Source organism: Balaenoptera ricei, chromosome 7, assembly GCF_028023285.1.
Source record: "Balaenoptera ricei isolate mBalRic1 chromosome 7, mBalRic1.hap2, whole genome shotgun sequence".
Taxonomy (NCBI): Eukaryota; Metazoa; Chordata; class Mammalia; order Artiodactyla; family Balaenopteridae; genus Balaenoptera; species Balaenoptera ricei.
In genome coordinates, this window is record NC_082645.1 from 48,603,550 (window position 1) to 48,620,930 (window position 17,381).

Here is a 17,381-nt window from a genome sequence, read left to right on the forward strand (position 1 = left end):
GTTAATGAAAGCCCAGTTAGGAAGTGGCAGAGGTTATGGAGAGATTTAGCAGCACCTCTGATAAACCTATTTCAAAGGAGGAATTGTTGAGGGTTTATGATGGGTTCACAGACTGTTGTGTCTGTGTGGTTGATTAAAATGCAGACTCTTGGGCTGTACTCCAGATATTATGAGTCCCTCCGTATGCAGCCTGGGGTGTCCAGGAATGGCCCAGGTCCTTCTGGTACAGATGGCCTGCAGGATATGCTTTGGGCAACACTGGTAATGGATGGATAATGTAAAACTGATTAATTCCTCCATGAGAGACTGAAATTGGGAAGGAGGCATCCCAGCTGGACAGCCTGATTTTTGTCCCTCTGTTACAGGACAGGTAGAGAGCAGGTAGCCCTACGAACTAAGGAACAAGGAAGTGAGAATAGAATTAGCTCTCCTCAGCTGGAGACGGTGTCCCTGCAGTCCTCACCCTTCCCCCAGGTACCCAGCATCTCTTATCCACGCACTGTCACATGTGAGAGAACATCTTGATGCTAATTGAGATCAAGTTTCGATTCAGCTCTCATATGAGCCTAGGAAAGCTTTGTTCTTTGGGCATTGTAACTCCAGGCAGTTACCCTGTAATGAGGGTGTGCTTTGTCAGATTTAGTGAGCAAGAAAATATGGGTTATCAGTTAAAAAAAAAAACAAACCTGTTAGTACTGTTACTGGAAGAACCAGGAGAAATCATAGTGGTAAATCCAGGTCTTCACATCTGAAAACCATCATATTATAATCACTTCTCACATAGCAAACCCTTGACATAGGGATGGTCTTTACCGGTGAGCTGTGAATTGCTACCTCTCACCAACTCCATGACAGTGCCTATCCAGGGCTTACTTAGGGAATGACCCGGTCTGTCCCCACCCCGTCCTCTCTCTGGGGAGTGTGCACCCCCAGGCCCTACCTTGCACCCACTCCAGTGATCATCCCCTGCAAGGTGTTGTTCACTCCAGCTTCCTCCAGCCCTCTCCCCGTCCATTTGTGTTTCTCCTCCCTCTCCCTTTTTTTAGGCATAAATATTTCCTGCTCCCCACCTGCCACGACAGAAGAAAACACCCTGAGGATAGGTCAGGGGCAGTGGTTCCAAGTCCTGGTTATGCATTAGAATCAGCTGGTCAGCTTTAAAAAGTAACATTTGGATCCCCAGAGATTCTGTTTTAATTCTTCTGGGCATCAGAATTTTTAAAGCTCCCCAGGAGATTCTGGTGGGTGGTGGGGATCGAAACCACCTCAGTGTACTTGATAGGTTTAATGGTACTAGCACTACACCTGTATTAAGGAGAATGGAAGCCACAAGATTTGAAATGGAAATAAGTATTTTTATATAATGCCTCTTGCTGCTCGAGTCCCAGGTGGATGCCGAGTCCCCAGAGTTCTCCTCCTTCCTATTTTTTGCCTTTATTTAAGCTTGCTTTCCATTAAGCACCAGCATTCAGAATGAAACAAAACAAAAACAAGAGCTTTCTTTTACTGGCTTAGGGATTTCTGTGGTATTGTTTCCCACTGTGTTGCATGAGCTCTCAGAGCGGGGTGTGACCCAGTGAAAGTTGTGGGCTTCCCCACGCTGGTCACCCTCTCTGGGCCTCACCCTTCTATGGAGTAGCATTCAGTGCAGCAAGACCCTGTACCACTGGAGGACTTGGACTGTCACTCGAAATCGCTGGACACGCACTTTGGACGATAAACACAAACCCTAGTCTTTGTGGTCCGAGGATGCCCAATGCTAGGTTTCTGGAAGGACACTTAAGAGTAAACAGCTTTAAAGTCTCTCTGTTCATCTTTGAAACAGAGTGATGACCAGGAGGTAAACCCTAATAATTCTCCTCAAAAGCCTGTTAAGGTTTTATTTTTAGGAGCTAATTGGAAATTAGATCCATGAAAATGAAAAGGTAGTGATTGGCAATTGAAGGTCGTCATTCACCTGGTCTCTGAACTTCTGTGTTTTAGGTTCCATAAAAATTCCTCCAGTAAGTGTATGTTGTCTTCTTTTGCAGTTTACACGAGAATATTTTGTGGCATAATGCTTGTTTTTCAAAACTGTCTTGGGCCCAAATTTTGGACTGTGCATTGAAAATGAATGGAACCCTTTGGGTGGAGGAGTGGTGAAATGAGAAAATGTAAAAAAGTAAAAAGTTCCGTTTTTTTTCTCATCTAACATTGATTTTAAAGGACAATTGAAAACTCGAGGCCTAGTTTCTCTTCTGAGTCTGGTGGATGAGTGATCTAACTGTAGTTATAAGTAACTTCTCAAACACCACTCAGAGTTCCTCTGGTCTCGTTGACCTCCCTTTTTCCTTTCTGTAATTACTGAATATGGCCCTTAAAACCCATGTAGGACTGAATACAGAATCTAGACTCTGTGATCTCATCACCACAAAAACAGACTCTAGGGACAGTCCTTCTTGCAGGAAGTCACCTCCCCTTGGGACTTCTGTGACTCTGTAATTTATAGAGCTGTCTTTGTCATCTTAAACTCAGAAAGGACTGCCCCCCCCCCCGCCCTTACAGAGGTAGTAACAAATGGGTTGCTGTAGGTGGAGAAGGGGCCAGAGAGAAAGCACGTGTGTGCATCACGTGTTAGAGATGTAGTCATAAGAGTGCACGCAGGTCCGTGGGTGCTCTGGGCAGAGGGTCTGCATGACAGTGGGCATGTCGTGGGCTGTGATGGCTGTTCTTTTATATTTGTCTGTTGGCTGTGGTTGGGACAGTAGAGGCAACTGCCTTTTCTGCTGAGGTGTGTTTTGTAGAAAGAGGTTGGCTGAAGTCCTTGTGGCAGCTGCAAGATGGATTCCTTCCCTGGCTGCCAGAGTCTTGGTGAAGAGGCAGGTGATCCCTTTTATGAGTGAATAATAGGAGGATGCCTCAGATATTTGAGCTGCTGTGCACCAGGTGGTGCTGTCCTGCAGTGAATGCTTAAATACTACCAGTGAGGTCAGCAACCCCGGGAAGGAAAGACCTGGAGCGCTCAGAAGCCTTGGCAGAGTTTACGGGCTGTTGCCGAACATGAGGTGAGATTTGACAGAGGGTAACCACCTGGACCGTGTAGGTTTCTCCTCTGCGTTCTCCTTGAATGAGACCTCAGCTGTCCTGAAGTGGGGGGGGGCGGGGGGGGGGGGAGAGACTGGACCTGTGCCCTGCCTCGGTCCCTGGTTTCCTCCCAGAGAAAATCTCCCGTGCTCCGTTCTTATCTTTGAAGTCGCAGTGGGTAAGGGGGGCATGTCTTGTAGAGCTCATCAAACAGACTTAAAAGGGAGAAAAGGCCTCCACCCTTACTTTGCATGCACAAACCTATTACACTCCCGGTGCCCTGCCAAGGTGGTTTTGTTGGCCCCAACGTGACTACACACAATCCGTCCTCTTTGGCAGTGAAGCCCGGCAGCGTTGCTGCAAGGGGATTGACTTGAGCCAGAGCCCGGTTGTCGGTGTGTTTGAGCATGGATAGCACCCTTGAAAAAGAACATCTTCCAGAAACAGAGTAGCAGTAAAAAAGAATATTTCCCAAGGAAATGGACTCCGAGTCAGTCATGGAGAACCTCTTGTTGGAATCCTTCAGTGAACAAACGTGCATTGACATCTGCCTCTACTTGTGATTACAGCAGGAGGGTGATGTAGGGGACGGCAGGGAAGACCAGTCCTTGAGAAACGGGGAGGAGGGGAGGTCAAGGCAGCAGGAAGCAAATGCTATGAACGCAGGTACCCTCAAGGTGCTTTGAGTGCAGAGGAAGGACTGGCGAGGTTCCATGGGGGTGGGGTGGGCAGGCAGGTGATACTTGAGCTGTGCCTGGAGGCTGACTCATCCCCAGAGTGGGGGAGGGGTTTCAGGATGAGGGACTGGGGAGAGCAGAGGTGTGAGACTGGACGGTGTGTTCGGAAATGATGAGTCGCGTAGAGAGCTGGGACCTGTGAAGAGTGAGGTAGGAAATATGGGGAGAAAATGTTCTGGAGAACTTGAGCGCCCTGAGTGTTTTGGAGAGGTTCTTGGATCCATATCTCAAACCTTTGAAACATTTGTGCGTTGGGCTGCAAACCCATTAGCGTCACTTAAAGAGAAAACCCCAGATAGAGAAGGTACACTGCAGTACCTTGCTCAAGACAAGGGGCTTTCAGTCAATGTCCCTGGTCACTTGGACAGAGGGTATTGGGAGAAGGAATGAGTTTTCTTGCATTTGCCAGCCCATCACCCTGTTTTTTCCCCTGTTAAGAGTATGTAGATGCTGGCGGCTCTTTCCTCTCCATCACTGCTTTGTCTGGAGTCCTGGTTGTAGCTGGTTTTATAAGCTCTGTGCTTCTTGGGTCGGAGGACGAGTATGCTGACCGGTTTTCTTTTTTGCAGTTCTCTTCCCAGCTTTCTGTGGTCACAGAGGAACTTTCTGGGTGCCCCCCGAGTAAGACAGCATCTCTCTGTTGCCAGCAAGTAGAGTCTGGGGTGAAGCGAGGTGAGTGAGACCCAGGGAGAATTCGTGCTCTGACAGACCAAGTTTCCCAAGATATGTTACTTTCTGAACAATTTTGAGGTCTTTGAAAGTGAACTGGGATTTTATTCAAAGAAATTTAAGAATAATTTTTTAAAAATTCGTGACTTAATTACGATGTTAAAGCACTCATTATTAATAATAGGGATGCATTGATTCATTCTTTTAAAACTTTGCTGACTTTTTTTGGTGCCCGTTTCAGGGTTTTTTGGTCTCTATGGTGCCTAGCACAGTGCTTTTCCACTAAAAACATTTAATATATGTTGTGTGACTGGCTTAATATCTTACAGTTTGCAAACAAAGAAGTAGAACTGATAAACATTTTCAGACTTTTAATAATGTCAGACTGGCTGTCAATTTTTTTGCTATTTTTTAAATCGAGATGTAGTTGGCGTGTAACACTATTAGTTTCAGGTGTACAGCGTAACGATTCAATAGATGAATATATTGTGATGTCTCTTCTTTATCATGTCATTTTCCTGTTCTCCAATCCCCATGAAAAGCTTTTCAAGTTTAATTACAAACCTCCCTTTAGTTACCGAGACAAATAAGGGAATGTTTTCACCTGCCTTACCCAGCTGCTCTTCCCAGGTTGGTTTTTTAGGGCCACACCAGTTACAATGGCTTGGGTTCCATCTCCCATCTGCTCTACATACTGCCTTTTTTTTTTTTTTTTTTTAAATAAATTTATTTATTTATTTATGGCTGCATTGGGTCTTCGTTGCTGCACACAGGCTTTCTCTAGTTGCGGCGAGCAGGGGCTACTCTTCGTTGCAGTGAGCGGGCTTCTCATTGTGGAGGCTTCTCGTTGCGGAGCATATGCTCTAGGCACGCGGGCTTTGGTAGTTGTGGCACGCGGGCCCAGTAGTTGTGGCTCATTGGCTCTAGAGCGCAGGCTCAGTAGTTGTGGCACGCGGGCTTAGTTGCTCTGCGGCATGTGGGATCTTCCCGGACCAGGGCTCGAACCCGTGTCCCCTGAATTGGCAGGCAGATTCTTAACCCCTGCACCACCAGGGAAGTCCCTCTACATACTGTCTTGTTAACCTCTTCCGAGTGTGTCCTTCCCCTCCTGGGCCTTAGGAACTTTAAGCAAGTTGCTAAACTTCTCCTGTACTATGGTTTTCCTGTACTGCAGTCTTACATGTAAATTGTGAAACAGAAATACCTACTACAAGGGGTTTGGTGAGGCTGGAGGCTCCTGATGGTTAAGATTTTTGTTCTGTTTCTCCTTTTTTGTTTGTATTCCCTATCTGCAGTGTGGAGCATGTAGTAGGACTCAAATATTCCCTCTTTCCTTTAAGGAGAGAGAGAATTGGCTGAGAACGGAGTCTCTAATCCCATCCTAAGTGCGCACAGCTTGGAGGACTGTTGTTATCCATGCTCAGGTGCTTACAGTCGAGGCTGTGGCGCAGGAATCCCCAGGAGGTCCAGGACGGAATGGTTGACTAGGGACATTGAAGGCTCTGCCCTGGATCTCTTTTCTGTGGGTGCTGGAAATGCTCCTCCCTAGGAGATGGGGTCAAGGTTAAAGCTGCTTCCAAACCTCTGAGTATTCTTGAGACATCCATGTGACGCGCAGGTGCACTCTGCCATCTGTCCAGCATGGCTTGCTCGCAGGATTTCATATTCTGCGCTCACCCCTCCTGCCATGCCTTGCTCGTCCATGAAGAACACAGTGGCCAATTGCCCCCCACCTCAACTTTGTGGGAATCCTGCCAGAAGGTAAAAGCTTCTCAACAGGAGCATGGCAGGGGAGTACACATCATAATCTCCTGTGGGGTTTTAAAGATTAGGGCACCAGGACTCACCCTAGGTCTGCTGAACTAGAATTTGGGGGATGGGGAGGGCTTCCCTGCTATCTGTGTGTGTGTGTGTTTTAAGAAGCTCCTCAAGAGGTGATGGTGTGTAACTTCTTGAAAGATATTTGTATGTGGAGTAGACTTAAAAAAACAAAAACCTCTTTCTGAGCCTGAGCAGATGTTTGGGGGCATTATTTTTGAACTCTGCTAACTAGTTTAACCAGTTTATACTGCCAAGCTGAACAGTCCCTTGTAGTGCCATAATTTGCATCGTAGAACCATTTGATAACTTTTATTTAAAATTGCATAGGACAACACTTTCTACGGCTGTAAGTATACGAGGAATGAGGAAAATGACATTGAAGAACAATTTACTAAATTTAACGAGAGCTTAGGCTTATTTAGAAATCCAGGTGGGAATCTGCTTAAATGGAATTTTTACCACTGTATGCAGGGATTTGCATATTGAAACCAAAGCCTTTCCGACTCGTGGTAACACATTTCTCAAAATAATGTTGAAATAGCAATTTATATGCATTGCCCTAAGAGAGTTATTGGACAGGAAATTTATCTAGTAAGTTAGACATTTTTTCCTCCTCCAGTTTTTGGGTGGTAGAGAATTTAAGCTAATTTTTCTTTTCTCTTTCCCTGGGGACCAGCTTCAAGGAAATAGGAGCTTAATAGCAAAGATCATGTTAAATGGCTTTTGTGGTTTTTAACTATGTCTCTTTTGCAAATTTCCCTTTCTCTGGGGAAAAAAAACTTTGCAATCTGTTGTTGTTTGAGGTTTTAATAATTTGATGGGTTTGGAGAACGGTGAGTGTCTATTTTGAAATCAAAGGATCTTACCGTTTAAGGAGAGACCTTACAGATGATCTGCTATCTGGTTTCCAACACCTCAACTTTATAGAAACTGCTCCTAAGGTCACAAATGGCCTCTAATAGGACTCGTGACATGACTTTTCTGTAGCACTTGATATATTGATCACTCCTCATTTGAAACTTTCTCCTTTGGGTTCCTTTGCATTTTTCCTACTTTTCTCCTTTCGTTTCTTCCTAGGTCCTGCTCTTCCTGCTGTTAAATGTTCATGTTCCCTGGGCTTGCATCCTTGGTGGTTTGCTTTTAGTCTGCTCAGCCTCTTTGGGGAGCTTCAATATTCCTGTGGCTTTAGCCACCACCCACATGTTAATGACCCCCAAGTCTTTCTCTGAGTTCACCCTTGTCTTAAACAATCTTTTGGACATTTTCTACTTGGATGACTCATATGTACTTATAACTTGAGCTATCCAAACTGAACTCATTTTCCTCCTAATTATTGCCTGCTTTCCACTCTCCACCTCCCAAAGTTCCCTCACCCCCGTGCTTCTGTCTGTTTTTCCCACTTTGGTCATTGGCACTATTCAAGCCAGAAATGTGTGACTCATCCTTCACCCTCCCTCACTCAGTCAGCTCCATATCGTAATTGGCGATTAAGTTCTATCATTTTAATATCCCAAATAAGAAAGGAAAAGGCCATTCCAATGACATTTAATTGGCCTTTAAAAGTTGTAGTTGGGCTGTATAAGCAGATGTAATAACATGAGACGGTCATGACCATTTATGTCATATACATTTCTTGCTAGGCAGAGTCCTAGGTACTTGTCATGTTGTTTCTAATTCTTACAGTTATTTTGTAGTATGCCATCTCTGTTACAAAGGAGGATTCTAAGGTTTAGAGAGTTTAAGTTACGGGCCCAGGATCACAGGGTAGGTAAAGCATGGTGGGTTAGGATTGGGGGATTTTAACCCTATGGATTGGTCTGCCTGCCTCCAGAGCCTTTACCATCATGTCACTCTGTCTTGTTCTGTTCCCATGATGCCACAGATTTAGATTTCTAGTGAGTAGGTTGACTGTGTTGAAGGCAGGAGCTGGGTCTTACTCAAATTTCTGTGTGACCGTGTGTTTGTATGTGTGTGACCGTGTGTGTGTGTGTGTGTGTGTGCATTTTTTTTTTTTTTTTTTTTTTACATAGTAGGTGATAAAGACAAGACTCTTACATGGCAAAACCATGGTCTGTGTCTTCTGTGGCTTCCTCTGGGTTCAATCCCTTGTTTTCCTATTAGCTGTGCACTAGCTGGGTAGCCTGAGATAAGGACGGTAGGGTCATGCTGCTTATCCTTGCAGGGTTTTTATGGGAAAGTGCTTTAAAATTCAGGGACATTTTTGAGAAATTCTGTTTAGTTGTGGAAGTTGATAGTTGGCCAGCCCAGATGAGCCTCATCTTTTGGTTTTAAATGACAGCATGTGAAAATATAAACTCTTCTGGACCTCTGGTCTTGCTGATTAAATCATTTGTGTGCTTGCAGTAATAAAGGCAGAGAAGTCCCTTCCAAGTAAAAACCTTGTTAATGAGAATAGTATATATAGATCTGATTTTTTGCTCTTAGTTCTGAATATAACTTTTGGAACAGATGAGGCTATGATCTGTGAAACCAGATAGTACATATTTAGGTCTAGGCAAGTGAATTAAAGCAGAGTCTACTGAAGTTTTTTCTTCTGATTGATTGATCTTAGGAGGATGGACTTCAAGATGTGCTGTACCGAAACCATCCCTAAATCCTGGCACAGACGGTTCTGCATTTTGTTTCCTCATAGCTCTCTCCTTTCGCCCTGTCCTGAGAAGGAAATGCTGTTTGTTTTCCGTCGTAGTTCTCCCTTTTCCATCATATTTTGGTAACAAGGTCCTCTGAGGAGAGGGTCCCCTTTAGTGAAGGTTTAATGGTTTCTAAATTCCACAGTGACAAATTGGTTTTTTATATATTCTGTCTTTAGGCCCCATGCTGTGCAATAGAGGCTGGTCTTGTACATCATTTAATTTCAGGATCCAAGGCTTAGGGTGCCAAAAGTGAGGGTCTAGTGTTCTTCAAGAGAAGAAATGGAGTGCCGTGTTAAGAGGGAAGGTGTGGCCTGGGCAGACTACGAAGTTTCTCTGACTCTCAATTTCTTTATCCCCTCCTTTCATCAAAGAGGACAATTACAGTCCCTACCCCCTCCTTGCTGTGAGGACTAAACCAGACACTTCACAGTGAAAAACGTAACGGTGCCTGCTACTGGGTGCATTTGTGTCCCCACCTCTGCTGTTATTTTTATGGTGGTTTGTTGGATTCGTGGAGTAAAGGTCTTCTGTTTGTTACAGATTTACAGTATTGATAAGAAGAGATAATTGTAAAAAGTCATAACATAAGTCTGAGTTGGAGATGAATGGCTTTGTGGTTCTCAGTGAGTTATCAGTACACTGAAATATGGACTTTATTAGGTTTGTGAGAAGGAATAAGGGAATTGGCTTGGGAAGGGGTTGAATGCCTCCAGTTTAGCTCAGAGCTACCATCCCAGCTCTTCTGGAAACTGCACAAGGCTTTCATCTTTCTGGGAAGTGTGGCTGGTGCCACAGCTGTAACAGTGAGCCAGATTTAGGTAATTTTATTAGTCTAGAAAAAGTATTACACTTTTGCAGCTGTTGTTGTATGTCCCTTATCATGGAAACAAAAACCGTCTCGGTTACCCAGGATCCATGAGAAATTGGCAATGGCCCAGTGTAAGTCCATGTATTTTGGACTCTGAATTATATTTATCTTCATAGGGCATCCCCTGTGAAGGCATGCAGCTGGGGAATGGCCTGACTGTATGAAGCAGAGAGGGCAGAAGAGGCCAAGCCTTGGGTAACAGTCTCACTAGGAAGCCTGATCCAGTTAACTGGAAGACTATACTTGCTAGACTTTAAATACCTTTTAAAAGGGTAAGAAGAGCATCCATGAAAACAATAAAACCAATGTAAAACACACTTGTCCCCAGTATTCACCCTGGCTTTCCCGGTTTTGAAATATTGTCTCATGCTGTAAATTTCTACAGCTCTCTCTCTTGCAACGCCAGGCTGGCTACTGTGAGTGAGTTAGTAATTTGGTGGTGATGGACTTCCTTGTTAAATAGAACTTTTACAGACTACTCTGAAAACTAATCCTGGAACTTGGCATTTAAATGTTAAGAGTGGTGCATATGTGGAATACCCAATCCTGCTAATGTGTGCCCATCAGTAAGTTACCATTTAATTTCCTGAATTTCAGTCCTTCCATGAGTGGTATAAAACTGAGCTGCTGTTTCTCTAGAAACTCCTGGGCTATTAGCAGAGCTTTTGGCAAGTCTGAGTAATTGTTCTGTTGGGTCTGACTCTGATTCTCTGGGTCAGGGTCCCTAACTCTTAGGGTCATTGGATGCACTTCAGAGGGTCTGTGAATGTGGGTTGGGTGAGTGAGTGAAGAAAAAAAAGTACATTTTTATTTTCACTGTCCTCTAGCCAAAATGTGTTTTTTTTCCTCCAATCATGAAAGGGGCCCATAAACCATGTACTATCAGCACCTGTGGCTTTGCCACTTAGAAATTACAAACTTTTGTATCACACTGTGGGAGATAGTTTAAGCTATCAGTTACGCCTACCACTGCTCAGAAAACTACAGTAGCTCTTAGACCTGCTCTTGGGTCATGTTATTTATGCATTAAGAAGCACACATTATTATTATCACAGGTTGCTTTCTAAATATTTTGATGTCTGTTTCAATATAATTGATTTTCTTTGTAATGGCATTTTCTATGTCAAAATCACTCAGGAACATTCTGATTGGAGGGTCTAGATTGCTGAAGCAGCCCATGGCACTTAAAAGGTCACATGCTCCTGCCTTGGATGGCACCCTTGTATTATCTTTCCTGTCTTCCTTTGAGACTGGATTTGTTAACATTTAAAAAGAAAAAACAAAACTCTACATGTTTGGCTTTTATTTCCTAGCATGAGTTGTCTTTGACTTTTATCATCTAGAGCTCTGTTATTTCCCCCATTTTGGGGCTGTTGGAATGGATTAAAAAATAAAGCCACCACCCGTTCCCATGTGATCTTTCTCATGGGCCCCCCCCGTGGCAGTCGTACTTGGAGATTGCTTACTGCAGCCAAATGTTTATGGCCCAGAATGGTTTCCCTTACAAATTTCAGATAAGAACACAGTGATCCACGTGTTGAGATATTTGCTTTAGCTGTGGGAAGAGATGATCCTGTGTGGCTCGTATGAATTTGACTCAGCTCTCCACTGCATTATCACTGCAGGCATTCCCTAATTTATTTTAGAACTTGATGTCCAAGGTTAAGACCATATTACATTTATTGGACTGTGTAAAACAGCCCAGAGAAGGAAAGCTTGGGCACCAGGCCATTCCCTGCCCCAGCCCATCCCCTTTTAATAAGCTTCATACAATTCATTCTAGTGAGAAATGGGCAGCTTTTTTTTTTGTTGTTGTTGTTGTTTTTGAGCTCCTCTTGAATAACGTAGTTCCGAATTTCCGGGTAAGTGTTAGGAACAGGGGAAGCATTGCCCATGTGACACAGAGGTCTCTGCCCCCAGATAATCTTCCTCGTTGGCAGTACGGCCCATCTCCGTGTTCTCCCCCTGTGAGCTCATGAGTTGAAGAGTGCTCTTTTTGTTGCATGTATTTTGTTGGTGTGATGCCTCCAGATCATACACGTTGACAACACTGTAGTTTGAAGTAACTCTGATAAGGTTCTGATGAACTCAGAACTTGAGGGAGTGGACAAGAGGTGTCTTTCAATAGAGGTAGATTCTCTTTTTCAAGATAGATTGAGGCATGGGATACCTCTCTGGGGGTGGCGGGGGGTTGTGTTTGTGTGTGTGTGTGTGTGTGTGTGTGTGTGTGTGCACGCGCGTATGTGTGGCCAAAGATGATTTTTTTCCCCCCATTTGACAGTTTTGTCTGTTTTACCACCTCACCAGGCCCCTGGGAGCTCATCTCTCATTTTTATCCAAAAAAGTAGGCATAGGATAGGGACTTCATGGTCAGGCTCTGGAGCGAAACTGCTTGGATGGGCCCCCATGAGCTACGTGACCCTGGGCAAGTCCCAGCCTCTCTGTGCCTTCACAGAATGGAGATATTAGTAGTACCTTCCCTAGAGGGCGGTTGTGAGGATTAAATGACTATGTGTGTGTGTGTGTGTGTGTGTGTGTGTGTGTATGGATATATATATATATATATACATACACATACATACATATGTGTGTGTGTGTATATATATAAAAGTAAAGTGCTTAGAGCAGGGCCTGGAATATAATTAGTGTTAAATACATGTTGCTGGCTGCACATCAGAATCACCTGGGGGAGTTTAAAAAAAAAAAACTACATGGGTATTGAAAACTCCCAACTTAATGAAATCAGGGCCTGGGGAGGTTAAAACCTTGTTCAGAGCATCATAGCAAGTCACTGACAGAAGTGGAGGAGGGATTTTGACGTCTCGTATTCTGGGGCTTTAAGAGAAAGATCCATCTGTCAGCTCCGTAAGCAAGAAATCTTTGTGTAATGAATAGCTGCCTTTCACGGGGCATCTTTGAAGTTGTCTGACCTTTTTCACTTTGAGGCCAGATGCAGTGCAATTTAAAAAATTTAATTTCTTTAGATTTATAATACCGGGCTTCATTCAGCTGGCACTGATTGATTGAGTACCTTTACACTTTTTGAAAAATGGACTTTCTGACATGCCTTCAAGGTCTCTCCTCCTTTCATACTAAAGGCTTATCATCAACCCATGCCATAGACTCCTCAGGAGTTCCTTTTTCATCTGTGGTGATGGTTTATCAGCTACTGTGATTACAGTGGCCCTATGAGCAAGAAATAAATCTTCCCCCTTACAGTGATAGCACCTACAGGTGGAAGAGACTTGATATTGTCCTGTCAAACGGGAAAGGGAGCAGTGTTCCTGTTAGACAGATGAGCCCGGGAAAGGTGAAATAACTTGCCCAAGGTCATTTTGTTAATGTAATGCCTCCTACCTTTACTCAGGGACCTGTAATTGTCACACATCAAGAAGGTGGTCAGGTTCATAGCTCTGTTGTGTGATACAAGTGGAAAACTTAACGGGAAGGAGAAGGGAAAAGAAAGGAGGATGTAAGCAGAGGGTGGTTGTTAGGGAGCTAACCGCCATACGAGGGTTGGGACTGGGGTCTCCAGTTGCCATAAACCTTCCACAGGGGAGCATCCTGTGATCCTGGTCACATCCTGCACGGAACTGTGTGAGAAAGGATGGGACCACATGCAAAGTCTGTGGTTCATATTCAAACCCTAGGTGGTTCTCTACGGGCTTTTGGCCTCATGGCCGCTGTGGCTCAGCGTTGGCTTTCTCCCAGCTCTCCTCAGCTGGATCCATAACAACGGTACTTTCACCCTCATACAAAAGCCACTTTGTCCTTTAGACTTGTATTCTGTGCTCTCCTGGTCACCTCCCTGTCCCACCTTCCCTCAGTTCATTGAGGGCTTTGGAGGCAGCAAGTGAGAGCCTGAGCTTTCAAGTCAGACCTGGGTTCAAGTCCCAGCTTGACCTTTACAAATTGTGTAACCTTGGGAAAGTTGTTAATCCCTCTAAGCCTTTGTTTCCTTATTAATAAAAAGGAATCAGTAAAACTGGTTGATAGATTATTTTTTTTTAAGGATAAAATGAGATTACATATGAATGTAAAGCTCTTCCACTTATCTGATACACAGTAAACACTTAGTAAATTATAGCTGTTAGGGTGGTGGTTGATATCCCTAATCCTGCCTCTGTTACCGTAGGAAGCATCTGAATGGCCCTTCCCCAGACTGAGAATCAAGTGCCTTGACTTGTTTGCTTCCAACCTTCACTTGAGGACATTCCACTTCAGCAAACCATGCTGTTGACCATCATCATGTGGGCTTTAACATTGTCTGGAATTGTTCCACATCCAAAGATTTAAAATTAAGAAGCCCAGACAGCCTTTTTCAGCTTCCTAATTCACTTAGTGTGACTGTATTTGCTCTTTGATCTCTTGGAGATGCCATCCCTGCTCGCTCTGGCGGTCCTTCCTCTCAGGCCTCCACTTGCCTCCTGTCCAGCCTTGTTTCCATGGCGCGTCGCTCTGAGTACTCTTGTACAAGCACCCTTACCAATCTTGTTGCACCTGTGCTGCAAACACCCGATTACTGATCAAGCCTCTTGTCCTCCGGATGGTTCTTTCTTGGGGCTGAGCATCAGCGGATGGGGTTGCCCACTTTCATCATTTGGTGCTGTGTCTTGCTCTGCAGCCTTGGTTGGGCAATCAAAACTGTCCAGCTGTCCTTCTCATCTTGTGCTTGCCTTTCTCTCCTCTGCAAGGGCTATTCTGAACCTTCTCTGCTCCTCTCATACCGTAGTTTTACTTTATAGAGAAAATGGAGGCATGGACTTGTAGCTTCCTGCCCATGTTTGTTGACAGTGTTGTCTTCCTCCTCCATCATATTATACTTTGTGCTCCTCTTTGGTTGGCACAGAGTTGATACTCAGGAATGTGTGTAGAATGAAAAACCTGCAATTGCTAGCCCAATGCTTATTCCTTAATTGGGAAATTGGGTTGTAACCCTGTCTCTGCCATTTGCTGGCTCAGGAGAGTCGAGACAAGTTCCTCCAATGCTCAGGGCCTTGCATTTTATTTTATTTTTATTTTAAATTGATTGATTGATTGATTGCTGCGTTGGGTCTTTGTTGCTGCATGCAGGCTTTAGTTGCGACGAGCGGGGGCTACTTTGTTGTGGTGCACGGGCTTCTCATTGCAGTGGCTTCTCGTTGTGGAGCATAGGCTCTAGGTGCGTGGGCTTCAGTAGTTGTGGCTCACGGGCTCGGTAGTTGTGGCTCGCGGGCTCTAGAGCGCAGGCTCAGTAGTTGTGGCGCACGGGCTTCGTTGCTCTGCGGCATGTGAGATCTTCCCGGACCGGGGCTCGAACCCATGTCCCCTGCATTGGCAGGCGGATTCTTAACCACTGCGCCACCAGGGAAGTCCCATGGGCCTTGCATTTTAAATGAGGATGTTACATTTACTTAAATTTATTAGGCTGGCAGTGTGTTTTGAGGTACAGTTATTTCCTTTGAGAATTATAGCTGGAAAAATTATGTTCCTCCCCGATGTATCCATTGACATTGAAGTGAGAAAGCATACTGTGCTTGCTGGTGAAGCAGAGCAAGGTCTGGCCATCCAGAGTCCCACAGACTAGTGGAGGAAGCAGGTGGGTGAGCAATTAAAATAAGACCCAGAAGGCTTCTAAGAGGAAGCTTTTGAGGTGGGTTTTGAAGTGCGCTTGTGAAGTGTCTTTGCTTTCTCTAATAGATTAAGTATCTATGACTGTCTAGATGGTGGTGGTGATGGTAATAATGTCACAGTTATTTTGTCCTCTAGTTAGGTAGTGTCTTGCTGTTAGGTTGGGAGGTGGGTGCTTGGCTGAGGAATGTCCGGGTGAAGACAGCTTCTGGATGAGCAGGGGCTTTCTGCAAGACTGGTGCTCAATCTTGCTCCAGAGCCATCGGCCTGGAAGACATGATTATTGCCAGGAACGCTGCCCTTGGTTATCTCCCTGTCTGAGCCCTTCCTGGTTTGAGGCAGAATGTATTGCTTTCAGGTTTTGGCTTTTCTGTTATTATACTTATCCCTTCTGTATGCATATTCGAAACGCCAAAATATAACCTGCCTGCAGCTGGTGCTTCTGAAGGCCTGATAACAGAACAGGTCCTGCTCTGGAGATGTGCTATTCATCGTGTATAAGTCAGATAACTTTGGCCATAAACTTGGAAATTAGTACTTGGTATCAGAAGAATTCTTACATTATTATTCCAAATCCCTTGTGGGAGAGAATTGCTATTGATTTTGATTTCCCCTCCATAACAACCCTGCTATTCTTTCATTTAAGGAGATTTATTTAGTGTTTGTTGCAAGTAAGGTACTTTTTTAGGTGCCATTGGGGATTTGTAGAGTTCAACATTTTTTTACTGTGATTTTGATAACCATCTGTAAGTACAAAATGGGATGTGGAATTAAAGATACCTTTTGACTGTCATGGTCTGGGAAGGCTTTATGGATGAGATCGTGTTCACAGTTGAATGGAACAAATCCCTTCACAATCTAGAAAAATGTCTCTTGTAGCCAGAAACAGGTAGCTTCTTCATATTTTCTTCCACAAGTGAAATTTCTTTTTTGTCAAGTGTTATCAAAGTGAAAACTTCTTTAAACAAACTTGTATATAGTAATTTTTTAGCAACTTGAAATACTGGCTTAGGAGAGTCAGATTTTTTTTTTTTTTTTTTTTTTATAATGAGAGCCTCTGGGAACTACAGTTTTGTCTTTTATTTTATTTTATTTTTTTAGTTAATTAATTTATTTACTATTTATGGCTGTGTTGGGTCTTCGTTCCTGTGCGAGGGCCCTCTCTAGCCGCGGCAAGCGGGGGCCACTCTTCATCGCGGTGCGCGGGCCTCTCATTATCGTGGCCTCTCTTGTTGCGGAGCACAGGCTCCAGACGCGCAGGCTCAGCAATTGTGGCTCACGGGCCCAGTCGCTCCGCAGCATATGGGATCTTCCCAGACCAGGGCTCGAACCCGTGCCCCTGCATTGGCAGGCAGATTCTCAACCACTGCGCCACCAGGGAAGCCCAGGAGAGTCAGATTTTTAAGGACACTTTTCTCAAAACAACTTGTATATCTTTCTACAGAGTATTTTAAATATGGGTTGAAAATGATTTCAATCTAATAGGGAATTTCCACTTAATTTTGTGCATCAGAACTTAAACATTTGAGTTCAAACTTAATGCCCAGAACTCTTTTACATTCATATTACTCGTGACTGTAAATTTACTTTGCTTTTAATAACTTAGGCAAAAAGACGTCAGGTTTGAGTATAAGACAAACCTAACTCTAAAGAAAAGAACAGCAGAATTAGAGATACAATTTGTAGAATGGCTTTGAATAAAGAGGACCAAATGGTTGGGTCTATGTGTCTTAGGGGATAAATCACAGCCGAATGATGTCCTGTTTCCCAGCTCTGCATGTTAAGCAATACCAAGGGCCGCTTTTTTACTTACCATCACCATTGCTTTCTGGTTTCTTGATCAATAACCCCTTCTCCTCTCCCCCAGCTTTCCTGGACGAGGCGTCTGAATCCTAGAGAAGTTTGGTAACTTGTTCCCAGTCACAATGCCAGGACCAGGTCTCCTAATTCCTAGGCTCC

At 44.2% G+C, this 17,381-nt stretch overlaps 1 protein-coding gene across 6 annotated transcripts in view; it reads left to right on the plus strand.

The window, feature by feature from the left end:
• TANC1 (tetratricopeptide repeat, ankyrin repeat and coiled-coil containing 1) overlaps positions 1 to 17,381 on the plus strand; it is a 242,525-nt gene that overhangs the window by 51,113 nt on the left and 174,031 nt on the right. For 5 of the 6 annotated variants that reach the window (XM_059927927.1, XM_059927922.1, XM_059927925.1 and 2 more), the window contains exon 2: positions 4,370 to 4,472. The exons of the other annotated variant lie outside the window; for it this stretch is intronic. The gene's annotated coding sequence lies outside the window, so the exon portion shown is untranslated. The remainder of the gene's footprint in view (positions 1 to 4,369; positions 4,473 to 17,381) is intronic. 6 annotated transcript variants of the gene reach the window in all.